Genomic DNA, 27,812 nt, shown 5'->3' on the forward strand with positions numbered 1-27,812 from the left:
TGAAATATCCAGTAATTAATACTGTGAATAAAGAAGCTTCTCACTTCTGGGCAGAAAAGGCAGTGAATATTCACAAGATTTGAAGCTGCTAGAGGAAAGATGACTGTAAATTTGTGGCATCCTTGAGCTTCCCTAGAAGCTCCTCTATTATTTAAGATAATCATATCATTATTCTGCAAACAAAAAGGAAACGCTGGCCAACTGAAAATACAAAAAAAAAAAAAAAAAAAAAACCTTCATACATTTTGAGAAAAGAATAGAGGCTTTCAGATAAGTTGCTTTTTCTTGTTGGGCTCTCTTTTGCTGTAGTTAATTATGAGTGGCACACACAAGAAAGGACAAGCCAATAAGAAAAGTTTACAGGGAAAACTAAGGAAGCGTCCTAATTCTTCTGGGCATTTTAACATATTGTTATACACCACTAACCATTTGCTTTCCAAGTGGTCTCACCAGGATACCAACAATGTAGGTGGCTTCAGTGGATGCTTGTTCAGACCTAATAATTACAGTTTAAAGAACAGTTGGTTATGCATTGTCTCAGTTGAAATTAAGACACACATTTTGTTCCCACAAGAGGTTTGACTGTGCGTGTTTTTCTGTTGAAGAATGTATAATACAGAGTCTTGATGAACAATAGGAACCTGCAATCAAGACAAGTTTGAGAATTGCTAATGTGGCTGAACAACAAAAGAATATCTTTGGATGTCACTAAGGCCATGAGGCAGCAAACAACGACATACACATAATAAATGGCTAAAATATGTGAGCCTACCAAAAAATAACAATTTCTATTAGAATAATTTATTTCTTATTCTCAGGGAAATTAGAATAAGCAGCTCTTTACAATTTAGACGTGTTTGCGATAAGAAATGAGAGTAGAAATAGCACAACAAGATATTCACATGAACTGCTGTTTCCTACAGGATAAAATGGAGTACGAAGGGAGCAACTCAACACAAAACTCCGCCTATTCAGATATAGTTTTGGTTAATGAATGAATCTTATTTCCATCAGTCTTCTAGGTAGAAGCAAGGATATAGAGTTAGGGTAAGTTTTATTGCACTGTAACTGCACTCTCTATGTATTGAGTACTTCCTCTCTTGGTCTCTCTCTCCCTCTCTCTTTTTCTCTATCCCAGGAGAGAGGTAAAGAGAAAAGAGCATCTTCAGGGTGTAACTTGTTATATACATTCTAACTTCACTCTTCAGATGTACTGAGTCACTTTTTAGTACTCTCTCTTACACTGACAGCTAGCTTGGAAGACATTTGGTTCTTAGTTTCAAATGTAAATTCAAGGTGTGCTCAGTGTCACATTCATAGTAAAACTGGGACACTTCTGAAGCTGACTCAGTTTTGTCACTGATTTCATTAATTCTGAGGTTTAACTCAGCTGCATGGGAAAGGTGCATGATAAGGGCACCACTTGAATGGGGCTAGGAGCCCCAGATGTCAAAAAGAAATGTCAAAAAGCACTTGAAGCACAAATATATAGCAACAAGGTGATGTTGAGGCATGCCTTGCTTCTCCCCATTACTGCTACACGGAGGATTCTTGATGATCTCCTTGCCTAGAAAAGTGGAACATATGTACAGAGTAGAGAAGAAGAGAAGGTGAGAAGATAATTCTGAGTGGTCCCAGTTCTTACCTGCAGCATTCTGAAGCTCACTGTTCCTCAATGCCATAGGGCCCATCATGGTTCTACCTGTGTGGGAAATGAATTTTGTATTTCCCAAGATTAATTTTTTCTACATGGCATTCTACAGTGACTTTGCAAAGGGAAAAATAGTCCAGTAAACATCTCCAAGATTCAAATGTCTCAACCCTATGTATTCAAGGGCTTTTATCCATTTAGAACATCAGTCCTATCAAAAAAAGTGTCATTTCTATTTTTTACAAAATATACCTGTGTAAATATTTCTTCTATTAAAAACACAGATGTGCTGGGAGGAGAAGGAGATTATACAGTATCTTCTCTTCTTTTGTATTTTGTTTATGTTATGCTAAGTTCACCCAGTACCAACCCTGCACTGCATGCCAGGGAACCACAATCACAAGTATCTTATAGATACAAGTTTACTATTATTAGCATTCAGACACTAGTCATATATACTACTGACTGTAGAAATTAAGAGGTAGGGCAAGGAAAAAAAAAAGATAAAAAGGCAATCCAAACATATAAACTAGGTAAGCTGTAATGCAACTTAAAAATGCCATAAAATATTATTGTATATAATACCTGGTACTAAAACTTTCCATGTTTGTTACAGGTAAGCTATCTATCAGTAAGAGTTATTAACACAGAAAAAAATCCTTTCTTTTCAAGAGAATAGAATAATTAAAAATCCTGATTTATTTATTTTTTATTCAGATAAGTTGATGGAGGACATTTGAATACTTTGAGGGAAAACATGATTCTTGTAAATTTTGCTGCAGTGAACTGTCTATAAGATAGACCTATACTTTCTGAATTGTTTACAGCTTGAACAGTTAGAGAACTTACAAATTGAAAAAAAAAACTCCTTAGGAGGCAGAAATATAGTTAATCGTTCAGCATTTCACTGATTATTTTCTGTGAAATTCTACTGTAAGTTAAGCAGCTGTCATCTGTACTAAATACTCTGCTAGTGGTTTGCAAAGGCAGAAACCAAAGCAACGTGATGGGTCCTTTGGAGACCTTTAAATTGTCCTGGCAACTTCATCCATTGGAAATTACTGACAATATATATTAATATAAGTTTAAAAAATAAAAATACAAAAGATCTGAACTTGCAACTTGTATTTCCATTGGGCTTAAATTGGCAAGAAAATACAGCACAGTAATGACATTTCCTAAGCAGAGATGATTTTTTGTATTGTTTTATGTTGGAGATTTTCTGTAATCTTGCATATCTCTATTTATTACTCTTGATTCCTACTATCTCTGATATTAATTCCCTAGCTCTTTCTTTCCTCCAGTTCCTTTCTAAGATTTTTGCAACGAAGATCAGACCTACAGTATTGTAGAGCTGCCAAAATCTCTGCCCAACCTTAAAAATACATGAAAGGATCTCCCATGCACCAGTTTGGAAATGCATACAGCGTATATAGACAAATTAATCTCTCTGCTTCTACCTACCTCACTGTGTCTCCTAGACCAGAAACTGTGAGGAATTTAATATTACCTGGATCTGGTAGCTACAGGTAATTATTTCCCTAGATATCCTTCTGGATTCCTAAATCTGTGTACTAGAAATACTATGTGGGGATCAGCATCCTTTAAGTACTGAGACAGCTGCTTTTCAAGAGGTGTTTGTATATGCTGACCACTGTAGGAATTTCACTCATTTTTTTCTTCCAAATAGAAACTGGTAAGTGTGTTTAGATCATTTACTTGTTTCTAATAGGAAATTTTCTAATTCTCTTGTTTTGTCAAAAGAACCAACCCATAACAGTAGCCATTCTTACATAGGAGGAAGGACGTGGGAAGACTTTTCCCTCTCTGGACTAAAGGAGAGAGATTTGAAGCTTGACAAGAAGTACTGTTGCAGGGTTCCTGGATGTGAAATTAAGGGTTATGACTACAGTTAATTGTCTGGTCAGAAACAAAGTTGTGACTAGATGACTCCAGCTGCAGAAAAAGTAAGGAGCTCCCAGGTATGAGGACACTATGCTTCTGAGATATACCCTTAAAAGATTCCATATAACTACAAGATTTCTCTGCTTTTAACCTTTGTGTTATCTGGTGAATATTTCTCACTCTGCTCTATCTCTGAGATCACTTCTACCTTCACATGTTCTGCCTTGTCTCCTTTGATTCTTCTCCCATTAACTTCTAACTACATGTCCTCCTGAACTGGTCCATGGTGAGCCAGTCCTTGAGTCCCTAACTATTAAAAGGTATATGTGGGGAACCACAAGGAAAAAAAATTATGTATTACTGGCCTCCAAAATATAATTATACATAAAATATCTGATAACCAGAAGCATGAACACGTTAAGTTTTGAGAAGCCCTTTCTTGACTCCTATGACAGCATTTCAGATGGATAGTTCTGGGCACAGGTTGAGGTATAATCATACATGTTGTTTCCTGTGGACATTTCTCCTAGAGCCTTAATATGAGTAGGAATTGTTTGGGGAAGAAACCAGAAAATGCAAAGAAACATACATGTGAATATCTATGCAGGCTTTCTTTAATGTTAAGACTTGGCACTAAGACACTTGGTATCATTTCACTTGATATGTTCTGGAACATTATCTTTAGAAGAAAAAAAAAAGGGAAAGAATTTTTTTAAAAGTCATACTTCTTTCACATGTAAATAACCCAAGCTGAAGAGTACGTTGCATTGAGAGAATAGATGATGCAATTCATGACTTGGAGAAATTTGATGCAGTGTATATGTTTCCCAGGACATTACTGTTAAGAGCTGACTAGTAATGTTTTTTGTCTAACTGCTTTCTTGAAATAATCAATGAGATGTTATTGGTGTTTTGAGATGGCAGGCCACTTTCCGGAAGGCAAAAAAAAAATCATGAATATGTTAATTAAAACTTTATTTGATGGAAAGTTCATGCAGTGCACATTTGGATCCTAGACTGTAAGAAAATCAGGTAGTTAACTTAAGAAGGTTAAAAAAACATTAATTTTGTGATTGGTTTTTAATTTTTCACACACAGTAGCTGTTTGAAAAATTACTCTTGAACTTTCTTTAATAATATCAAAGAAAAGATCTGGAATTGTAACAAACTCTTGCTTACTTCTTTCCACAGTTGTAAGAATCTGATAGGCTTTAGTTCCTCTGAACATCGAATAAGGTTATGTCCTCTTTTCATCTCAATGAGCTATTGGAGAAGTTAAATTTGAAACTGAGCTTTAACAAAGTAAAAGCGTTAGCAGTAAAAGCAAAGTAAAATTCCCTCTGCATTACTTTTCTGAAATAAGACTGTCCATGTACACTAACAGAAATCAATCTAGGAAAAAAAAAGAACATGCCAAGGCTAGCATTCAAGTCAGTTGTACACCATTTAACTGAATCTGGAAGCTGTTGTTAAATGAGAAACAATAATAAGTTGTCACTGTCAAGAAAATAAACCATGGGATAAAATTGACTACTGAACATGTCTATCAAATGAATGAGGACATTGAAGGTTCTCTGGACAGGGTTCTTTGATTCTTTTATTTATATTTTTCCATAAATCCTTTTGCCATAGTTAGTCTGGCTTAGCAATTTTCCACACACTGGGTGTTTACAACCTGTTTATTGAAACACCAAATCCCATATGTTGTGCTGATTCAAACAACAGTGCTTATTACTTACTTGGACTTAGCGTCCACCTGGATGACCTCAAACCATTCTATGATTCTATGATTATGAAATGGTTCTTGTTCAATGTATTTAAGTGCTATTAATAGTTGTTTGTTTGATTGTTTGTTTGGTTGTTTGTTTCTTTCCCCTAGAGTTAGCTTAAATGAAATAAGCACAGTTTAATTTATACCAGGTATTAATTTCTCTCTACTTGACTGAGTATGCAAGGTTTCAGGAGGATCTAACTGAAATCTTAATTTTGCAAGGTATTTGAACCCTGATTTTACAACAAAATTTGATAAAATCACCACTTTTTAGGTCACTATGGAAACTGAATTTATTTGTCTCCTGGATCATTCTTGCGTGCTGTTTACTCACAGAATAGCATGGAGTTATAGTTTGCAGGTTACCAGCACTGAAATAACTCAGACCTTTACGTTGTCTCATTACAAACAAATGCAGGCTTGCCAAAGCCTATTCCTGCTGCTTTTCTCACTTCGTTGTGCAGCACAGCTGTTTTAAACTTCCTAAAAGGATTCTAGGCTGATCAGCTGGTATTTATTGGTCTTAGAGAATGTGCCAGGGGTACATACTTCTGAAGCTTAAGAAAAAAGCAGTGTTTGTTGTTAAACAGTTTTGGAAAAAATGTTTCAACCACATTTAAGAGAGTGACAAATAACTGTGCTTTAAGAGAATGAATTTTAAAGAGAATTTCTTTTTGTTTTCTGAAGGAATGCTTCTTTTGGAATGATGAGATCTGTAGTCTTTCCAAAGAGCCAGTACACCAAAAATGCTTTTGTTGCTTCACTGGCTACTCAAGATTTCTTTCCTCTTTTAGCAAGAGAAGCATGCATACTTCTGAAAGTTGAAGGAATAGGGAGGGAGGACAATGCACAAATTTGGTTCTGTTAGATTTTCAGGAATCCCAGCAGGGACCCTGGAGCATCTGTGGCATGAAGCAGGTTATCAAAACTAAAGCTGTATAGGTAGGATGAATCTTGTTGTTGTGTTTGTTTTTCGTTTTTTTGTTTCTTACCAGCTGCTTCCCATGTTGTTCTCAAGAAAACAACAAAACTTTAGAGTCAGTAGAAGTCCCCTCTTCTTTTGTTCCCTTTGTTTTGTTTTGTTTTTAACTGGTGGTGCCAGCCAGTAGTGAAATACTCCTGTAGTGAACTTCAGAAACAACAACAACAACAAAAAGAAGGATTTAACTATTTGTCTCATATTAGTCTCATTGCCCTGCATACATTTCTTGTTAGACAAAAAAGAGAAATCGTAGAAATCATGACATATAAAACCAAAGGACTTGGGAAATGTTTGATGTAATTAAATTTTTCCTGTCACCTAAGAGCATGTTTGCTGATGATGTGTGCTTTTAGCAACCTGTAACTTCTAGTCAAATAAATAAAATATGTTTTTCTTTTAGCTTTGGATTTTTGTTCCATGTTAAGCATGTTATCAAGTTAATCCTTCCACATATAGTAATGTAAGACCTTCATTACACCATTTTATAAAAGAACAGCAAAATACAAGAGAAAACATGACAGCCCATGGGGTCTAGTTTATGCCTAGCTGACATTAATATCTCAAGCAATACACCACTATAGGACCAAAATGTGAACAATTTTCATACAATACTAGGAATAGATGAAGATGTTTGTTAACCAAGCTTTACAGCATTCTCTAAAATGTAAAACATGCTTCTTACCAAGGGATTTTACAGTCACATTTAAATGACATGTCTGAGAATGTTAAGAACTCCCAAGGGTAAAAAGTGGTGTGTGGTTTGTAAGAGAAGAACAATTCAGTCCTGAGATGCAGGACTCAGTGTAGGCTCCTCAGTGTATTTATACACATGGCACTCCATTCCTTGGAGGTTTTAATCTTCTTATCCTTTGCCTTGTCAGAAAACTCCAAGTAGTCCCTGTGGGGCACCATCTTGACAGAGAGAAAGTACAGTGTAATTCCTGAATTTCCATTATTAAGATTCTATGATATATATATTTTTTTTCCTACACAAAAGAAAGCTAAACGTAGTATAAGGAGAAATTAAACATGAAGTAACATGTTAAAAAAAAAGAACCTAGAAATTGCTGTATTGAAACCTCAGCTCATAATGATAGTTAAAATATTTTTTCCTCCCTTCCTCCCTCCCTTCCTCCCTTCCTTCCTTCCTTCCTTCCTTCCTTCCTTCCTTCTTACAAATCCTGCTCATGAGTTTCTTAAATCTTTTGCTGAGAGTGCAAGAAACAGACTTCTAATTTTCAGCTTTAACTTACTAATGGTCAGTTGTCTCCTATTTATTTCTGTGCCAGCATTGTTTTTCCATGTCTTTTATTGAGTGGTTCATATTTTATGAAGAACAGTCATGTCCCATTTTAGCTTTTGTTAGCCTATATTAGCCTATATTTAAAATCCAACTTCTTTTTCACATTTAGGATCTACTCTTTCCTTGTTTTTCTTAAACTGAATATTCCTATGTATTGTAAAAGTACTGCCTGAGAAATCTTTGGATTTATAGGGTTTTTTTAAGTTTTTTTTTTTTTTAAGTACACAAGTAATGCAGTCACTGTCTTTCTCCTAAGTATTCTTCTGTACAAATTGTTATTGTACATTGTTATTTCATATGAACTCAGAAAACTAATGAGAAACAGTGTCTCATACAGATGCTTCCAGATATTCCTAATCTGATTAAACTAAAGGTTATCATATCTCCTGACAGTCTTTGTTGTCTTGTATTTACCTGCAATGTCTTTCACCCCACTAGCTGTAGGAGCATTACATCTATCATGCATGTTCAAACTCATCTTCTAAACAGTAGTAAAAGCTCACCAGAGCAATGATCTCTCCACATCCTTCAGATGACATATCTTTGCTTCATACCCACTTCCACATCAGACATCATTTTGTCAGATCCCTCTGTTGTCAGCTGCTGTACAACAACAAAATGTAATATAATATTGGTAGGAAGGTTCAAACTCTATTTCCATACCACTAACATCCACTTCTGAGGTTGTGTGTCAATGTAATAAAATAGGAGGCATTACTTTCAGAGTAGCCCTTGTATATGTAAGCACTGAGTCAAAATGCTTGCAGAATAAGTGATAAGGGAATTTTATCTTTAAGTCCAGTAGACATGAAATAAAACTGTATTTTCCAATAAGTGTAAATAGCAAGGCTATATTTGCCAATTGCAACACTATGATGTGGATTCAAATAATTTAACAGCCAATAGGATGAAACACATGATGCATGTTGTGAAGTGCTGAACTCAGAGATGTAGTTTACAAGTTTGTATTGGAGTTTTAAAGCTTACAGATAAAAATAAGATGCTTAGGGAAAGGAGAAATTATTCTGAGGAGAGATCTGTGACATCAGTCTTCACCTTGCAAACATACTGGAGGGAAAGTTTGCAATCTTGCAACAAAGCCTGCAGGAGCTTCTAAGAGTCTGTCTTTATCAGAAAATTTATTTGATGATCAGTAATGAGGAGAGTTAAGTTTATATGTTGTCATTTTATTATGCAAACATATGCTATATATAACTATATTACCTTTCATAATTTTAATGTGGTTGTTTAAAAGGAGAAATCAAGCATTTAATGGGCCTATTTTTATCAGTGTATTTTATCTAATAGCTTATGATGATTTATATGTGATTATGTGTCAGTAATTGGCATGCCAGTTTAAAGAAAGTCTTTACATCTGGCATAGGCTGTGCTGAGGACTGGATTTTAATGTCAAGAAAGATGCAATAAAACAGAGAAAAGTAAGAAGAGCCTTTCCCCCTACTAATAAATCTAGACAGAGTCCTGTTTCTGTTCCACTGACATCAGAGCACTGGACTGATACCAAGTCATTCTGAAAAATGACTCAAAGAAATATCTCTCCCCTCTGCAGTCACGAGATGTAAGAACTCAAGTTATAAGAATATATTTTAGTACAACAAATCAAATAAATAATCAATTAAACATTTTCCCACAAACTAGAATCTGAACAACTCATGTTATTTGATTTATGGGTATGAACTGAAATTTCCTACAAAACCAGCCATTGTGTCTACTTTTACAAGCTAACCAGCAGCATGTGACTGATTCTTCTATTTCTTAAGGGATATAAAAAGTCTCATTTGAAATACTATTTAAAATACTTTGTTTATTGTATGTCAGATTTCATTCCATATGTGCATATGCTGGGCTGTATCATATGAAGCTGACTTCTAACTGCAACATAAAACAGAGCGGAACAATAGATTAGTATCTACCACCTTCTCCCTATAACTGCATGCTTTCCCACTAGACATAACTGTTGTTTTAGTTTCATCTGTGCTGGGAGGACACCTTGGGGTGCATTTGTTTATATGTTTATGGGGTGCATATTTACTTATGAGTTCTACATATTGTCTGAGCCAGGTTCCACTCCTCATACTTTCTGCTAAAAGTTATTGACCCCTCATTTTCATGTGCAGTTGGCTTCCATTTTGGCAATCCATTTTGACCAAGTGAGTTGGGTTAGCAAAGAGTAATCTATTTGATTTTCCTGAATTTTTATTTGTAGGCCTTCTCCATAGTGGTGCAGTCAATAATGGTGACTTTCTCAAGGGAAAGAGAAACACAGCAGCCCCTGGAATTTAGTGGGTAAATACAACTGTAGGCTATGGAAGAAGGTAGCTAATAGATTGTGAATGCCCATTGTGTACACAAGTGTGTGTGGTAAATATGGTAAGTATGGTAACGTGTTTTATTATTTTTGTAAATAATCATGAAGGTTCCTTGACAGACAAAATGAAGAGGAGAACATACCCAGAAGAGTGTAGTATATTGTACGTATACATACACAATGACGACACAGTACAAACATACTTTGTTTTAATTTTATTTTTTATTTTTTTATATTATATCTTTTAATTAAAGAAGAAAAAAACCCTAGGAAGCTAGCCAATAGGTGCCATAACCAAACACCTTTTTTTTTTTTTTTTTTTTTTTTTTTTTTTTTTTTTTTGTTACTATTCAACTGGCTAAGTAGTATGAGGTACCAAGGTGTCTATTTGTTTTAAGGAGGTGTTTCTGTTTCTGTCTGTTCCTGTTCCCCATTTCAGAATAAGATATCCTTTGTGCATAACACTGTAGGCATGCATTTGAAACTGCAATGATCTGATAGCAAAGGCTATCATGAACCAACTGCATTTTTAATCCACCTCTACTGAATATGGAAGTTATCATCAATGTAAGGGGACTCATATATCACTTGCAGTTCACATTCATTGTTTCACACTAGTAGACAGCTTGCCTCATATATTTTTTCTCCATAAAATGTCTGTGTCAATTTGTAGTTCAAAAGAAACCACACTACTAGAATGCTTTTCAGATTTTCTTTAGTTTTAGACAAACTAAAGATTTGTAACACAGAAAAACTAATTCCAGGCATGTATTTCGTATACACGTTTTTCTTATTTTCTTTTCATATTCACTCTTTCTAGTAATAACTGATTTTTCTGTTTAGAGGTTCATGAGTTCACAGGTTCTCTAAGTAGTTAAAGATGGACTGATGCTTAGAAAGTTTGTATGCAAAGAAGTTTGTTTCCCCACAGCATTATATTGATCTTCTCAATAGTCCCTCAATAATTGTCAGTTATAATAAGAGTATTGTGAGTAATGACAACCATACTTCTACTGATGGTCTATTATAATATCATGGGGCAACTATCTCATAATAAATATGACTCATCAATCCAGCTACCATGAAGAAAAAAGAAAGCATGATCTTATGTCTGGGTTCTATTTTGCTCATCCTTTCAAAACAAAATAAATTTGGAAAAAATATTTTTGATTTTTCTCTCTATCTGTGGCATATCCATAACATTCTATTTTTTATCAGTTTCAGCAATCCTAATTAAATTACCTTTAAAATACCATTCCTTCATAACTCAATCCAACACCAGAATGCTTACTATTTTTCCTAGCCTCAAAAGTTCATTAAATTCTTCCCATTCCAGTTTCCTCCAGAGAAGAACAGAATTAACCAAAAATGTCCAAGAAGCTGAGAATCTCAAGCTGTGAATGGATGAATAAAGATTTCTTCAAGCAGGATGAGTGGGCTTAAATGTCATTGAAACATATGGTGAAACAGTTTCCATGATGCGCCTGATTCCAGACACATTAAGGGGAGCTGTTCCACTGACTTCATTGGGTTTGAATCAGGCCCTATAAAAGGTACTTAAAAATGCTTTTAAAATAAAAGCCATCTAATGGAGGATCCTTTCCAAATTAATGTGATCGCGTTTGTCCAAGAGAGTTAATTTATACTATGTTGGAAGCCTAGTTTCACACATTTGAGTATTCTTATGAACGTTCTGGGTTAGATCTTCAGCTGGCACGTATCAGATATAATTCCATTACGGTCTATATGTGTGACAATTTACATCTGGACCATACTTTTGGAACCCATGTTCTAAATCTTCAGAGATTTTCTCATCGTGTCTCACTGCATTTTTCTTGTTTGGTTTTTCAAGTATAAGTTGAAGCAAAACACCATGTCCAGGAAAGAAGCCTGAACTCCTTTCTAAATGCAAGGAAAGACAATGGAGATTACTTGAAAAGAAGTGCATATGGAAAAACTTTTCAGTAGAAATGTGGATATCAAATTGTCTCCAGTAAAATTCTCCTTGCATGAAAGGAGATTGTTAACAACTTGGATGTGGCAGCCTTTAATGTGCATACTATGAAAAAATATCAGCCACTCCCTTCAGATTAGTTTCACCAGGACTGATCTCTGACAGGGTCTGTCAGCCAGCAGTGAGTGCACATATCAGATTGTTTCAAGGAGAGAGAAAATGCTGAACTTCAGAGCAACAGCTTGTATTGTAGAATACAACTTTGTTTTCCTAAAGTAGGTGGGATTTTGTTGGTTTTTTTTTTTTCAATTTAATAATTCAATTTAATCCTGCACCTAGGTCAAGTCAATCCCAAGCATAGATGCAGGTTGGGTGGAGAATGGCCTGAGAGCAGCCCTGCAGAGAAGGATTTGGGAGTGTCAGTTGATGAAAGGTTCAACATGAGCCAGCAGTGTGCCCTTGCAGCCCAGAAGGCCAACCATATCTTGGGCTGCATCAAGAGAAGTGTGACCAGCAGGCTGAGGTATGTTATTCTGCCCCTCTACTCTGCTCTTGTGAGACCCACCTGAAGTACTGCATTCAGTTCTGAAGCCCCCAACACAAGAAGGACGTGGAGTTGTTGGAACAGTCCAGAAGAGGGTCACAAAGATTATCAGAGAGTTGGGACACCTCCCCTATGAGGACAGGCTGAGAGAGCTGAGGGTCTTCAGCCTGGAGTAGAGAAGGCTCCAGGGGGGACCTTATAGCGGCCTTTCAATACCTGAAGGGAAAGCTGGCGAGGGACTTTCTATAAGGGCAGGTAGTGACAGGACAAGGGGACATGGTTTTAAACTGGAAGAGGGAAGATTTAGACTAGATATTAGGAAGAGATTCTTTACTGTGAGGGTGGTAAGACACTGGAACAGGTTGTCCAGTGAGGTTGTGAATGCCTTCTCTCTGGAAGCATTCAAGGCCAGGCTGGATTGGGCTGTGAGCAACCTGGTCTAGAGGGAGGTGTCCCTGCCTGTAGCAGAGTGTTGGAACTAGATGGTCTTAAAGGTCCCTTCCAAGCCAAACCAGTCTATGACTCTATGATTCTATAGTACAGTGTCAATCAAACACTGACATACTATGAAAAACAAGAAACATTTCTGCTCTTTTCCGACATCTTGATAAGAAATCAAAGCAGATTATAATTTTTGAAAGCCAGTCCTTAATTTGTTCTAAGAAGAAGTAGTGTCATAAATACAAATCTGCTGCATTCTTTACAAGTAAGGAAACACAGGAATAGTAAAAAGATCATGATTTTGAAGCAAGCAAACAAAAGAAGTCCTGTAATTTAAGTTATTTATAGTTCAAGTGCTAAAACTGGCTCAAACAAAAAACATGTTGCCATTGCTTATTACAGTTTCTCATAAAAATATAGAAGAGGGATGGATGTAGATGGGATTGTTATGGAATTAGTCACATCTGCCGATGTCACCAAATTGGATGAGGCATGGTCAAAAGCCTTTTGTATTGAATACATACCAGATTTAGAGTTAATTCAACAGAACCATGCAAGTCTTACTAAATCATCACTCCTCAGCTCTGCATGATAAATGGCCTTTAACACTAAAAGTGTAAAATGCATTTGTTGAAAATTCACTTAGATACAGGTTAAGAATTCTTTTGATCAAACTGTACATCTCTGACTATCGCTCAGTCAAAAAGGAGCTTGATTTCTTTTTAGAAATGTGTGTAAATATGCTTCCTCTCCTTAGGCTTAATACTCAGAAAATAAGCAAACTACTTTTGAGTTTATTATTTACAGACTTTTAGTTCTCTGTCTGGTACAAATTAGTATAGCACTTGAATTCACTTGTATTTTGAGCTTCAGAGAAATGTGATTATGACCTTGATAAGAGTAGTCATTAAAGTAATTTTCTTTAATAACATGTAGAAGCTATAAGATTTGGGATGTACTGGAATTTCAGTGAATAATCCTATGGATTATTTGCAAGTTAGAAATCGCGTAGAAAATGACTTTGATGAAATTATAAGCTTTCCAAAATCATTTTTTAATAAAAAACTCCTAGTTCAATGCAGTTGCTGAGTGTCACAGTGTATGTAGATGTGTCTTGTCAATCTGCACAGTAATCATTAGTAATCAATCAGCACCCACAAAAAAAAAAAAAAAAAAAAAAAGTCAAAAAGAAGTGGTATTAGAAAAGGCTGTTATCAGAATAACTATATGGTGATGGTGCACTTTACCACTGCATTAACACTAGGCAAGGATAAACTTTCTTCTCTTATGAAGTGATGGGATTGTAGTAACCTCAGTCAGGACAGACCTCTTAAGAGCTGGCAGTGTAAGCAAGATAGTATAGTAGTACAGACACAATATCATGGTAGGTGATGAATTCCAAGCAGACTCTCAGTGTGTTAGGTATGATCAGAGACATTATTAGACTTAAGATAAAAGATGTAATTGTGCCTTATTACTTCTACTTTGTTTACTGCTTACTTACTGCTACTTACTATTATATTTTACAGTCAGTGACTTTGATTCTAGATCACTTTCCAAATACAGACACTTTCGCTGCTACTGCCACAGCAGTACCTCTGAGCTTGCTGTTGTCAAGCAGGGCAATTTTCTGTAATGGTCTACCTTTTTTTTTTTTTTTTTTTTTAATTTCCTGATAAGAAAAATGGGAAGTGAATAATAATGCTTCAATTTATAATTGAATTTATCATTTATTTATTTGGTTGCTTGTTTGTTTATTGTAATATATTATCAGTCCAGGCTGGATGGGGCGTTGAGCAACCTGGTCTAGTGAGAGGTGTCCCTGCCTATAGTAGGGTGGTTGGAACTAGGTGGTCTTAAAGGTCCCATCCAATTCAAGCCATTCTATGGTTATATGATTATTTATTTTAATTGTGTTTCTTTTGTTAACTTTCACCAAATGCTGCTCCCTGATTGTAACAATATATCTCTGTGTATCCCAGACATACACATCTGATCAACAATTCTATTTTAAAGGTACCTCTGGTGAAATCACAAGTTTCTGCAAGTTTAATCCATATTATAATGTACAGTTTTGAAATAAAATTCAGGCCAGTAAACCTCCAGTTTAATGGTGCTTTTTTATTCTGAAAATTTTCTCCCTTTTTTCACAGTTTCTTTCTACATTGTTAAAAACAGTTTTGAGCAGTTAAATACAGAGAGAAAATCACAAAACACTGAAGGGTGAGAAAAAAGCAAAGATAAACCTTGGAAGCTTTGTGGAAGCAAATCTGGAAATTCATAAAGGATCATAATAGGTAAAGCTCTCTTAAAGTCAGAAGAAAAAGTATGTTTGTTTGGTTTTTTTCCTTCATATGGTTTCCAGAACGAATTATATGCATGCAGAAGGTATTTGGGGATAGACATAGGATACTGCTTCCACCCACTACCTAGTCCTCCAGGGCCCTAGACTGCAAATTTATGGAAATCAAATTTTAAATAGGTGAGATAATTTTAAGCTTAAATATGCACGGAATTAGAGTGCACTGGACAGTTCCTTCGTGATTTAATATGTCCATACCAACACGATAATTCTCACTCATTCCTGTGGACGTGATTTTCAACCTACCCATTCCTTTATATACTTACAAATTTGCACTGATGAATATACCTATTCACATCCAGCAGTGCAAATACTTGCGCACACACTTGACCTGCTATTCAAAACAACCAGTATACAAGTGGGAGAACCAGCATTCAGACATTGAAAAGATAATTTACACATGCATAATATCCCATATTTTCACAGGCGTTAGATTCAATCAAGACTACAGACATACATGAAAGAACTGTTTTGTACTCATGCATCTTCAAAGGACAAGAAAAGACTTAGCTTCAAATGTAGTCCCTACTAATTCAGCACTAGCACAATCTCTCTTACGTACATAAATTTAATTGATGGTGTAGACTTGGAATGGAAAGACATAAAACAATTTTAAAATGTTTTAAAAGGCCTTATAATGCATACTGGCTCAAAACAGTAATGTGCATTTTATATTACTAAGCAGTCTGCCTTTTTTCATCTCCCTATATACTCTGGGACTAAATAAACTCATGAGTCCATTATATACACTTATGAAAACACACTTAAAACAGTGAACAAAATTACTCTGAAGCTGAAACAAGTCAAGACACCACTCATCTCTTACAGATTTACCTAGTATGGACATCTATATGAACTGTATATGTTTTCTTTACTTAGTAACAAGCAATACTTGTTACTTAGTAACAAGCAATATTGCTTATGATAATGACACTTTTGGTCAACAGATGAACCATCTAGAAAAGCAATAATGTTTTTCAACATTGTAATCAAGCTTTGAGTAGAAGTTAGCATTCAAAGTGAATTGCAGTTCAAATCATACTTTCCACTTTATTGCAAATACCAGTCCAACCAAACTCAAACCCTACAGCTAATAGCCTTGCATTTCTTTAGGAAATTGAATTGAGAGTCTAGATCAGGCATGTCCAATCCTCAGTCTGCAAGCTGCATGTGGCCCACAGATATTGCAGTCTCACAAGACTGTAAAGCTTAAACATTATTATGTGATTTTTAGTGATATTTTTCATGAGTTGATTGCATATAGTTCAAATGACAACTGCACAGGCAGCAATGGAACACTGTGGAGGGGAAGGTGCAGTACACTGCAAACCCCACCAGTCATGTCCACCACGCACACTCAGTCAAATTTAAACCTGTGTGTATTACGCATTCTGTGCACTTGTGCCACTTGGCAAGTAAAACACTATTACTGCCAACAATAATATTTCAACCTAACGGTGGCTAAGTTGGGGCAAAATGCTAAAACCATTTTACGATTTGAGAAATAAAATCAAGTCATTTATGGGATCAAAAGGAACATTTGTTCCAGAACTTGAAGATGAAAAATGGCTCACAGATTTAACATTTTAGTGGAATTGACTGTTCATTTACATAAGTTAAACATGAGTCCTCAAGGTAAAATCAAGTTATTTTTGCTATAACAGTGTTTGAAATGAAACTTAAATTATGACAAGCTCAAGTTATGGCAAATAATTTTGTGCATTTCGATAAGTTGGATAAACACAGTCCTGTGAATAGCAAAAAAAAAAAAAAAAAAAAAAAAAAAAAAAGCAGTGTTGTTTTCCATTCTAATAAAGAAGTTTGAGAATAGATTTCAAGATTTCTGAAAACATAATCAATTTTTTGTGTATTTGTGACTCCATTTTCAATTGTCATAAGCAGATCACCCGCAAATCTTCAAATGGAATGCACAGAGTTGCAATCAGACATCCAACCCAAAGAAAAAATTGATCATGTCTCTTAACTAGAATTTTATAAGACCTACCTTACCAGATAAATATGTCTGTCACTTCAAAATCACACCTTATTCATGTCGATTTTTGGCAGTAGATACATTTGTGAACAAGTGTTTCCAAGGATGAAGCATAGGAAGAGTACAATTAGATCAGAAGTGTCTGACAAGCACCTTGAGAACTCAGAAAGAATTGTATCCACTACCATCAAACAAGACTGATGCACTAGTTTCACATAAAATAAGGTCAAATATCCCACTAGCTTTATGTTGTGATTGCCCCCTTTTTTTTATGTTTTAATTAAAAAAAAAAAAAAAAAGTTTTGTTCTGTATATTCACAAACTATATTACATATTATATACTGTGAACCAAGGCAATTCCTCTTCACTCTGTGGTCCAGGCAAGTCAAAATTTTGGACAACCACAGTCTAGATGGAAAGAGAATGCAGATCTTGATATCAACATCAGAATCATCATTAAGCTCTACTTCAAAAGGTTTTCCCTACATTTATATAACTTGTAGGTGGGTACTAAGTCACATGAAAGATATAATCCTACCAACCCCAAATGATTCAGCTAATATTATATAGGACTCTGTTCTCCCACTATACTTCAGAGTCACTCCAGTGATTTCAAGGAGAAACTTATGGGGAGGGGAACAGTCCTACTATAAGTGCAGTTCCATGTGCATTTAGAAAGAAATATGTCTGCATGTGTGTACATACACATACACAAGTATTTGTGTATACCAGAGCAGATAGAGAAATGCAAAAATTAGATGAATCAGGAAAGAAGAGAAAACAGAAGAACTGGTTGCTAAGTACTGTACCACTTTTAATTAGTAAGAAGGAAGAGTATGAAAAACCTAGATGTCTGGAACAGCAAAGTCCATATTATTGTTCTGATTATAGATAAAAGTCTCTTTCATCAATAAGATTTTATCCTAATAGGGAACTTCAATATTTAGATAAAGGCCAAGGAAAAAAATCTTACTTCTTTACTTAGTAGTAAAGGAGTCATCATAAAATATATTGTTTAAGAGTTAATTTTAACCAAGTGACAAGGCTTTTATAGAAGAGAAACTCATAAGCAATATCCTCTGAGATAAAGATTAGTGCATTTAAATTAAATGCATGGATAAACAAATTTAGGTATATATTAATGACTGTTGTTATTGCTTCAAAGGGTATACATTTTGAGAAGTTTAGGTAATACTAAAGGGACTGGAGAATTTAGGGTATTAAATGTAAAGTAAAAATCCAATAGACATCCCTTTAAATAAGACTTGTAGACATTTATTTAAAAGAAAAAAAAAAAAGTAAGTCGCAATCAAATTGAGAAAAATATCTTAAGAGTAGACTCCACATCCTGGTAACAAACCCAAAATTTTACCAACATTAGGAAAAAAAAAAGAAACAAACATTTGGGAAAAGTGGAAGACTTGACAGAGAGGAAATGTAACAACAAACATAGACTAAGTTATTGTACAGAATATAATAATAATAATAATAAAATGAAATGTCCATAAAAAGTAAAAGGAATTACAAATGAGGACTTGCATACTAGTGTTGAGATTGAAAACAATCCAGAGATAGCTTCCATGATAATCCATGATAATCCCTCATTTTCAAAAAATGAAATTTTGATTTTTTTCAAAAATATCAAATAACATTGGTCCAAGGGTTTCTGTTAAATAAATAAACAAATCTATGTCAAAAATATCTCTTTTTCACCCTCTACCCCATGCCAGACAAACCACTTTCTCAGCATACAGGACTATGATTATCCAGTATGTAAGCAATCAGGTTATCAGTACTCTGTTTAAATGATCTGAAATCCTTCAGCAAAGTCTGTGAATGAGGATGAAGTTTCAATGCGGGTAACACTCAAGAAGACTGAATTAAAGGAAATTTAGGTCTTACACTTTAAAAAGAGGAAGACCTGAGAATTACATACATTCAGCCTCATGATAATAAATAGAAAGATACTGAGACTTGTAATTGAACAATCAATTTGTAAATGCTTAAAAGATAATAAGAAAGATGAAAGAGCATACATAAATTTGTCAAGAGCATATCATGACAGATTAGTTTAATTTCCTTCTTTGAAAGGGAGTGATCCATCAGAAGAAGAACTAAGAGACATGATGTACCTTGACTTTAGTAAGGCTATCTCTTTGATGTCCTATGAGGAAGTTGGAAAAATATATCCTACAATGAATTAGTACAAGCTGGTCTAAGAAAGTACTCAGTGATAACAATCAGTTATTCCAGACAAACCAGGAAGATAACCAGGAGGAGGATGAAAGGTACGCTTATGAAAACAGTGTTGTGAAGACCAGTGTAAAATGAAAATTTTGCTACAAATGAACTAAGAAATTTGACAATGGGGAAAATACTGAAGCATTTTGTTTCAAGAGTTTCTGGAGTAAATATTCTGCTTAGGAAATACTGAAACAGTTGAATTTAACGTATTCCAAAATCACCTTCTCCTCTGAAAAAAAAAAAAATGATATATGTACATCCTAAAAAGATTATAATGTTTCAGAGCCTAAACTGAAACAAAATGCCACATCTCTGTCATCAAAACAAGAGTATGTTGCCCCATACTTTCAGCTGCAAGTAAACTGGAGATGATTCAGATGTTGCTGTAACAAGGCTGAGGATCAGTTGGTTTTATATTCCCAAGAATACCAGAAAAAATTAATCAGCTTAAATATACTGAGCGAGATCTGAATGGACTGTTAAGCAAGCCTTTATGAATATACAGACAGCTAAGCAGTGGAACAAGACAGAAGAAAATCATAGAATGGCTTGGGTTGGAAGAGACCATTAGGATCATCTAGTTCCAATCCCCTGCTGTAGGCAAAGGCACCTCCCACTAGACCAGGTTGCTCAAAGTCCCATACAGCCTGGCCTCAAATGCCTCCAGGGAGGGGGCATCCACAACCTCAATGGTAAAAAATAATTGACATTGATGTGTCCTGAAATATTAATAAGAGAACAAATACTGAAGATTGACAATGTCTTTTTGTTATTTTGATGTTGAGTGAAAGCATAAGTCCAACAATCTTGAGGTCTTACTCAATCTTATGTTTCTACTTAGTCTTTAGCTTCATGACAGTGAATGCAGAGGTTCAAATTGTTATGCTTTCACTATCTTCTCCAAGGAAATCAGGGTCAGAAGGTAAATTCATGATATTTGGGGTATACCCTTTGGTTCAAGATTATAATTTGCATTTCAGTTACTTTAAAAAGCTATAGATTTCTAGTGTAAAATAAGTGTTTAAAATGAATTAAGCCCTGTTAACTGCAATGATGGCATAATACAATGTAGATCTCTTGAGAGAGCTTGAAGAAATAAAAACTACAAGATTCTGAGAGACCTCATGTGTGGTTAAATGTAAAAAAAAAAATCAGTTCCAGTTGACAATGTTGTATTTAGCAGTTACTTCTGTAAATTTCCATATTATAAAGATAAACCTTGCAATGAATAAGAACATGCATATCCAGGACATCAGTTCATTAGAGCTAGAAAGTTTTTTTAGGAGAAGTAATGTTTAAGTGAATCAAAAATGCTTCATGAAGACATGGCCAGATGAATAGCTGTGTCAGAACTGGACAGAGAGAGAAAGAGAAACCAAGAGACATAAGATGAATGAGAGAGTATAAGAAGCTACAGTGTGATATACAATATAAAAAAATTGAACTTCAGGTTGACTTGGAGTGACAGAAGTGAGACAGGTTCTTTTAGCAATAAGACAGGATGTGAACAAACAAGATGTAACAGTTACAGCTAGAAGCATCAAACAGATTCAAAGATTTGGGGGAAAAAAAATGTACCACCTTTTAAAAGTTGTCTGAATTTTAATTCTGTATTTGTGATCAGTACTTCTCGTGAAATTGTACTTCCAAGTAGAAGAGAAGTCCTTTTTTCTCCATAGAGAAGAATTTATTTTTGCCATCATTTCTTGCCTCCAGTTGCTTCTGTCTAGTCCCATTTGTTGAATTCCTAAGGATATTTGATGGAATGAGATTAAGAAGAAATTAGGGGGAGCCATATTATTCATCTGAGTAACTTGGCAAAGAGTTTGCAGCTAATTGAAGTATTTTACTAGCTAAGATGCCTTGGCCTCTTGCCCAGTCATTGGACCCCTTGGAATAAGCTGTAAGATCATTAGTTTTCAGGTTGAATACCAGCAGACCTTTGAACCCCTCTTTTTCTGAGAATAAAAAGAATTGCCTTGTCCCTTTAGCATGGGAGAGTGACACTTTAATTCTGCTATTTTTCATTCCCTTGCTTTCTGTCTAAATCATGCACTGCTTCTTCTTTTTCTCTTTTTTCTTTTTCACAGATGACTGAATGACCTGTACATGGAGATTAAATAATTTCTTTAACAACTTCAGTGGATTACTAGTCATACTTGTTGCCTTCTTGTAGGTATACTGGAGGTGTTCCAGATTTTAAAAACTCCTAATATCTTTTATCACTTTTGTCTTTTCTTGGTCTTACATATGAGTTGGGGATAGAAAATTTAACTTAATATATGTATATCCATAATATATTATGGATTTATGTTCACTGTCCATCGTTGTGTTTCTTTTCTCTTTGTTTTCCATATGTTGGCCAATGATACTTTCCAGTATTTGGTTCTTCTTACACAAACTGATACTCTATGTACTGTCTAGAGTGCAGGAAGTACTAGTTGCAAAAAGGTTAGAAAGAACTAAGGAAATAATCAAGTTCAACATAGAAAAAACTCTGAGTTAGTTATTTTTGGGGTTGTTTCTTTGTTATATTTTTTTAATCTGTATCCTACTGGTTTCATAACCAAGGTTCCTTCATAACCAAGGATGCTTCTTTGATGGCTTCTGACTTCTTGATATTGGCTGCCAACATCATTATCATCTTCTGACATGCTTCATGTATAGTGACAATAGCAGTGGTATCTGTAGGGAGCTTACTCTGGAACACAGTGTTGGATCAAGGACGTGACAGAGAAGCACATCGTTTTTAGATAGTCATCAGGTTTGAGTGCTCAGTTCTTTATCTCTGCCTGTTAGCACTGCAGCAACATTACTGATGTGTGCAAGGTAAAAATCTCTAACACTAATGTGCTGAGGAACAATAAATTGGGAAGTGAGAAGAATAGTCAAAAGCTATCTATATACATTTCTGTGTGACCCATTTAGTATTAAGTTATGGCCCACTCATGCTGCCTCTGGCCCTTGGTAGCTAAAGATGGTATCAAACTACAGACTTTCAAGAAAGGGAGTGGTTGCTCATAGTATCTGTAAGCTGATTGATCTATACCCACAAATATATATATATATGTATATATAAATCATGGACACTATCAAATTGAAGGAAATAATGCGTAGGAGGGCAAGTCTGCTATTCAGGGGGACCACATACAGGTTGCGGAAATGGGTTGACAGGAATCTCATTAAATTCAACAAAAGAAATTGCTTAGTCTTGCAATTACCTGTTACAACAGTACAATCTGGGGACAGACAGAACAAAAATTTGCAGAAAAGATCCTAAGGGTTCTAGTGGACAAAAGTTGACCATGAACGAGCAGTGGGTCCTTACGGCAAAGAAGGACAACAATACCTTGTACTGTGCTACAAAATGGATCACCAGGGAGGGAAATGATCCTTCCCCTCTGTTCAGCACTAATGAGACATCTTGAGTGCTGGATCCAGCTTGGGACTCCCTAGTACCTGAGTAACAAGTGCATACTGCAGTGAGACCTGAGAAGGGCAATGAAGATATTTAAGGAACTGGAGCATCTGAAGACACTGAGAGAGATGAGACTGTTCAGAATGGAAAAGAGGAGATCTGGATGCATCTGATCAATATGTATATATAGTTGATGAGAGATAGTAACGAAGATGGACAGATTGCCAGTGGTGCCCAAAGCAGCTGTGACAAATGCAAGACACTTCATTTAAACATAAGAAAAGAAATTATTTACCATACAGATGATCAAACACAAGAACATGTTGCCAAGAGCACTGTGGAGTCCCTAGTTTCAGAGATATTCAAGCTCTGACTGGATGTGGAATGCGAATCTACTCCAGGTGACCTTGCTATGAGCATGGGAATGAGACTAGACCATCTCCACATGTGGCTTCCAGCTTTGGCCATTCTTTGATTCTGTGACTGTTAATTCCTCCACAGAAGAGAGCAGAAACTAAAATCCTGGAGCAAGTGTGGGGGATGATAAGGGGGTTTGAGCACATGACATACATGGAGAAGCTAAGAGAACTGGATTTACTCAATGTCAGGAAGAAAAGGCTGAGGGTAGATCTTGCTGTCTTCAACTGGTAGAGTGTAAGACACAGTGGAAGCAAACTCTCTGCTATGAAGAGAGGCACAGTGCAAAGGTGAGAGGCAGTGGATGCAAATGGCAACAAGGCAAAAGGACACTGGGAAGTAAAAATATCACAATTAAGATTGACAAACATTTATTTGAACTGTCATACAGCAAGATTGTAGAATCTCCATCATTCATCATTGCAAATGTTCAAAATTTGACTGGACAAGTCCCAGAGCAACCTCACATAAATTGCTCTTGCTTACACTGAAGGATTAAATCAACTGATCTTCATAGGTTCATTCCAATCAAAGTTATTCTATAATTACGTGATTTTATGAATGTAGATGAGGCAATGTGCATTGTGTTTTGCTCAGAACTTGTCAATGGGCAGCAAGATTTGTCAGGAGGTTCCCCCAAATCTCAGCCAACACTAATGCAAAAAAGTGTAGTTCTGCTTCTGAATTTTGCATAAAGTATTTATTTCCTTTTACAGTTTATAGTAACGTAGTTGTAGTCAGCTTCATATTGTTCCCTGATAACTAGTTTTCTTCCTCTATAAGACAGTGTTTCTGGCAGAAACTATCAGTTTTCCTGCCTTTCATCCAAGAAAATTTTACTTTCAATATTGTGTGCTGAAAAGACAGGTTGTTTAAAAATATAGGAGACTGAAGATTTGTGGGAAAGAGTTTGTTTGGTCTACCTTTGGCCGAAGGAAGAAAATATCTGTCATTTCAAACATGCTGAACATTTTCTTGTCTTGAGTCAGCAAATACAGTCATTGTGATTCAAAGATTTACTGTAGCAGCACAGATTACACTCTCACTGTATCCACTAGGAACATGAAGGAGATATCAAAATTTCGTAAGTAAGCCACAGATGACTTCATACGCATATAATTAAAGAGATTTTACCCTTGTTATCAGTACAATATGGATATATCTATTCTAATTAAGAAAGGCTAGGGATGTTGTGCAGCAGTGAGGCCAACAGGCTTGATATAACCTATTTTCCTGCTAGTGGAGACTGTTTTATCTTCCAAAACACGGTGGTGTCATACAAATTTCCAGTTTGAGATCGACCCAGATGTCAGTGTTCTGACTTCAATCCAAAAGAAAAAAAAAAAACCAAAACAGGGAAAATCTTAGCAGGAAGGGCACAGACCTGTGCCACAGAAGAATTTATCATTTCATTCACGTGAGCGATATTTCTTTAATGCAAAGAATCTTTCCTTTGCACACTAAAACTTACTAGTGTAGTTTGTTCCCACTGTCCTGAGTTCACTAGCACTAGTAATAGCCTACTGTCTGTTACTAGCTGTAGGAGATAAGAAAAATAAAGGCATTTCAGTACCTCCTGTTTGACTTTCCTGTAGAAATAAAGGGTTCAGATGAGATTATTATCTGTCTCTAATTGTATGTACCTAGTGAATAAAGTAAAAAGAAAAAAAAAAAAAGAGTACACAAAGGATTATTTATTATTTTCATTTTTAGTATTGAAGTTTCGTCACACAGGGAGAAATAGCTTAGGAAAATATCCAAATTTTGAGCAGAGCCAAATGTTGACCTTATATCTGTTGAGGCTAAATCAGGATTGTCTGGATTAAAACAGATTAAGACAGTCTGGAGGGTGCAGCAAAGCCCCATTGAGCAGGCAGGAATTTACTAGTTTACTGCCTGATCAATGGAATTCCTATTTCATAGCACTTTTTTTTTTTTTTTTTTTTTTTTTTTGGTGGGAAATGATACTGCATAACTTCAAAATTAAATACAAAAAAAAGTTGATAATACATCAGAATGTTAATTGATTGCTTTCTGAGGCTGTTTGGGAGCAGGTAAGCAGAGGAAGATTGGTTTATTAAGAGTTTGTGTACTTATCAGTCTGGCAGCAGATCAAAGGGCAGAAAAATTGAGGGACAAGTAGAGAGGTATCATCATCTGCTGAGAAGGTACTTTTTTTTTTTTTTTTTTGCATGAAGAACATTAAGCGGGCAGGAGCTTTTCATTAAAACCTGTAGTGTTGCTTGCAGAATAACTACTTGAAAACACTCATCTCAAAAGCAAAAGGGACATCTACACTACCTGTTTCAAACAAGGTTGGAACAATTGTCTTTTCCTGACAAGAACTGTTTTACTCAGAGTAACTATTTCCCTCTCTTCCAATGGAGCTGTTTCACTGTATACAAATCAGCTGCATCAGAAGGAGGCAGGTTCTAAGACTGACTCACCAGAGTAGGGAGGTAGGGAGATGTAAGGACAAACAAGTCAGATTAGACCAGGTGTCTAAGTCTGGTGATGCGCATCCCAAGTATTAACAAACTTCAGCCCTGATTAACTGGCATTTTCTGTCAGGAAAGATTTTGTCAGTACTGCTGTACTCACTAATTAAGTCTCCACTGAAATTCACAGAAAATAAGCTTTTGTCTATCAGAAGCTGGAAATAAAACTTTTGTTGGGGAAGAGGACAGATTTTCTGGTTCAATTTATCATCTCACTGCTGAGAAACTAATAACAAGTCACAAAGAATCCCCTCAATATCTCACTCCTTTCTGAACACAGTGACACATGCATTTGAACAAAAATGTGTGCTTTGCGTTGTGAATGTTTTTTGGTAAAGGTGACTAATTTGGCACAGCTTTCAACTAGTTAGCAAGGAATGTGTATCTCCAGGCACAAGTTTTCTGGGATGGGATAGATCTGTGCAACTCTAATGCCAACGCTTAACTTTAAGGCTTGCCTAAACAATAAAAGTATTGTTCTAATTGTTCAGGAGGTAAAACCTCCATAGGACTGCATCAGCTCCACCTTCCACATGATACACAATGTGAAACTGAAGTTTGCAGAAGGGATTTCTTAACACTGATAGGTTGACTGTTGTAAAAACAAACAATAGAAAAAATCTGCATTAAAAGATTGTTGCATTATTACAGAAAAATATTGATTAAAAACATATTCTATTATCCGTTGTGCTTTCTACTCTTTAAGCTATGTGTTTAAGTTTTGTGTCTGTCTGGACAGTAAAACCAATTTGCTTCCAATTCTATTTAGTGTTGATTTTTCCTTTTCTGCTTCTCACCATGAATTCAGTGTTGTTATCTTTGGTTTCTTCTGCATGAGATGCTTAAACAGAAAGCCACAATATTTTTTTTAAAAAACTTTTTATAAAACCAGTAATGAAATGTCTTCTGCCATAAGTGATTTTTTAAGCCACTATGCTACAATATTTCCAGGTAAAACCATATAATGATCATCATCAAAATCATTTTTATGGACATTTATAGAATTACTCTATAATTTACATGTTGGGATGATTACAATGTTTCCTCTACAGTGTACTGAACAGTTGCAGTTTGAGTCTTGAATAAATCAGTAAATAAAATCATGAAATCAGAAATTACTCCTGCTTGTTTACTGAAGTAATAGTATAAATGTAAAGCCGGTATTCACCTCCAAATTAATTGGAAGTGAAAAAAATTCACAACCTACTACATACTGTCACATTAAGAATCATATTTACTTTAATTCCAAGCAATTATTTCTATTCAGTGTTAATTCATAAAGAGCAATAAACACTAAGTGAGGGACTGGGAGCAAAGTATACTTCCTTTGTTTGCATAATTTACCTGCAAATTGTTAGGCCCAGTGAGAGAAATATGTTTTTACTCATTGAGTTGTTTGGGTGAATTAATGAAGGAAGCTCCCTTCCGACAGCAAATACCATAAATTTCTTTTATCCACTTAGACAACAAAAAATTTGGCCATTGAACTGTCTTATCTGGTTTTAACGATTGGAAAGAAAATATTCTATACTGCTCTAGCTTCATGCACGTATACAATTTTGGCAGTAAAATTTTTCCTGCCGATGTCTATTTGTTTTGTTTTGGAATCTTAAGTTTTTTTCCAATCTTAAAACTTTTGTTTACACTGAACTTTATTCATGCTTAGACTGAGAAATCAGATGAATATTCTTTGCAGGTTACATAATTTTGTCTGTTCTTTTACAATATGTTTGGAAGAAATGCCCTGTTAGCAAACTATAAGAGAAAGATGTTTGGCTGAATAAAGAACAATAGGGCAACTCTGGGAAATACTTAGGAAAGTTCTGTCATAGTGGGAGGAGAGCTTAAAACAGGACTATGAGGAAGAGAACTAATCGAGAGTTACAAGCTGCCGTACTTTTCTTCTGAAAGACAGATACCCCCAGAGGAGCAAAGACCTGTATGCATGAATGATGCTGGTTTTGTTACAGCTGTTTTAATGAGTATGATTGGTTAACCAT

The 27,812-nt window shown here is 35.4% G+C and overlaps 1 long non-coding RNA gene across 1 annotated transcript in view; it reads right to left on the reverse strand.

Annotated features, from left to right (window-relative positions):
• Nucleotides 1–27,812, reverse strand: part of LOC101752292 — a 73,992-nt gene that overhangs the window by 1,468 nt on the left and 44,712 nt on the right. The window contains exons 4-5 of the long non-coding RNA XR_003074404.3: nucleotides 1,646–1,702; nucleotides 427–496 (exon numbers count right to left, since the gene is read on the reverse strand). This is a non-coding gene — a long non-coding RNA (uncharacterized LOC101752292). The remainder of the gene's footprint in view (nucleotides 1–426; nucleotides 497–1,645; nucleotides 1,703–27,812) is intronic.

This window comes from Gallus gallus, chromosome 3 (assembly GCF_016699485.2).
Source record: "Gallus gallus isolate bGalGal1 chromosome 3, bGalGal1.mat.broiler.GRCg7b, whole genome shotgun sequence".
In the NCBI taxonomy this organism is placed as follows: Eukaryota; Metazoa; Chordata; class Aves; order Galliformes; family Phasianidae; genus Gallus; species Gallus gallus.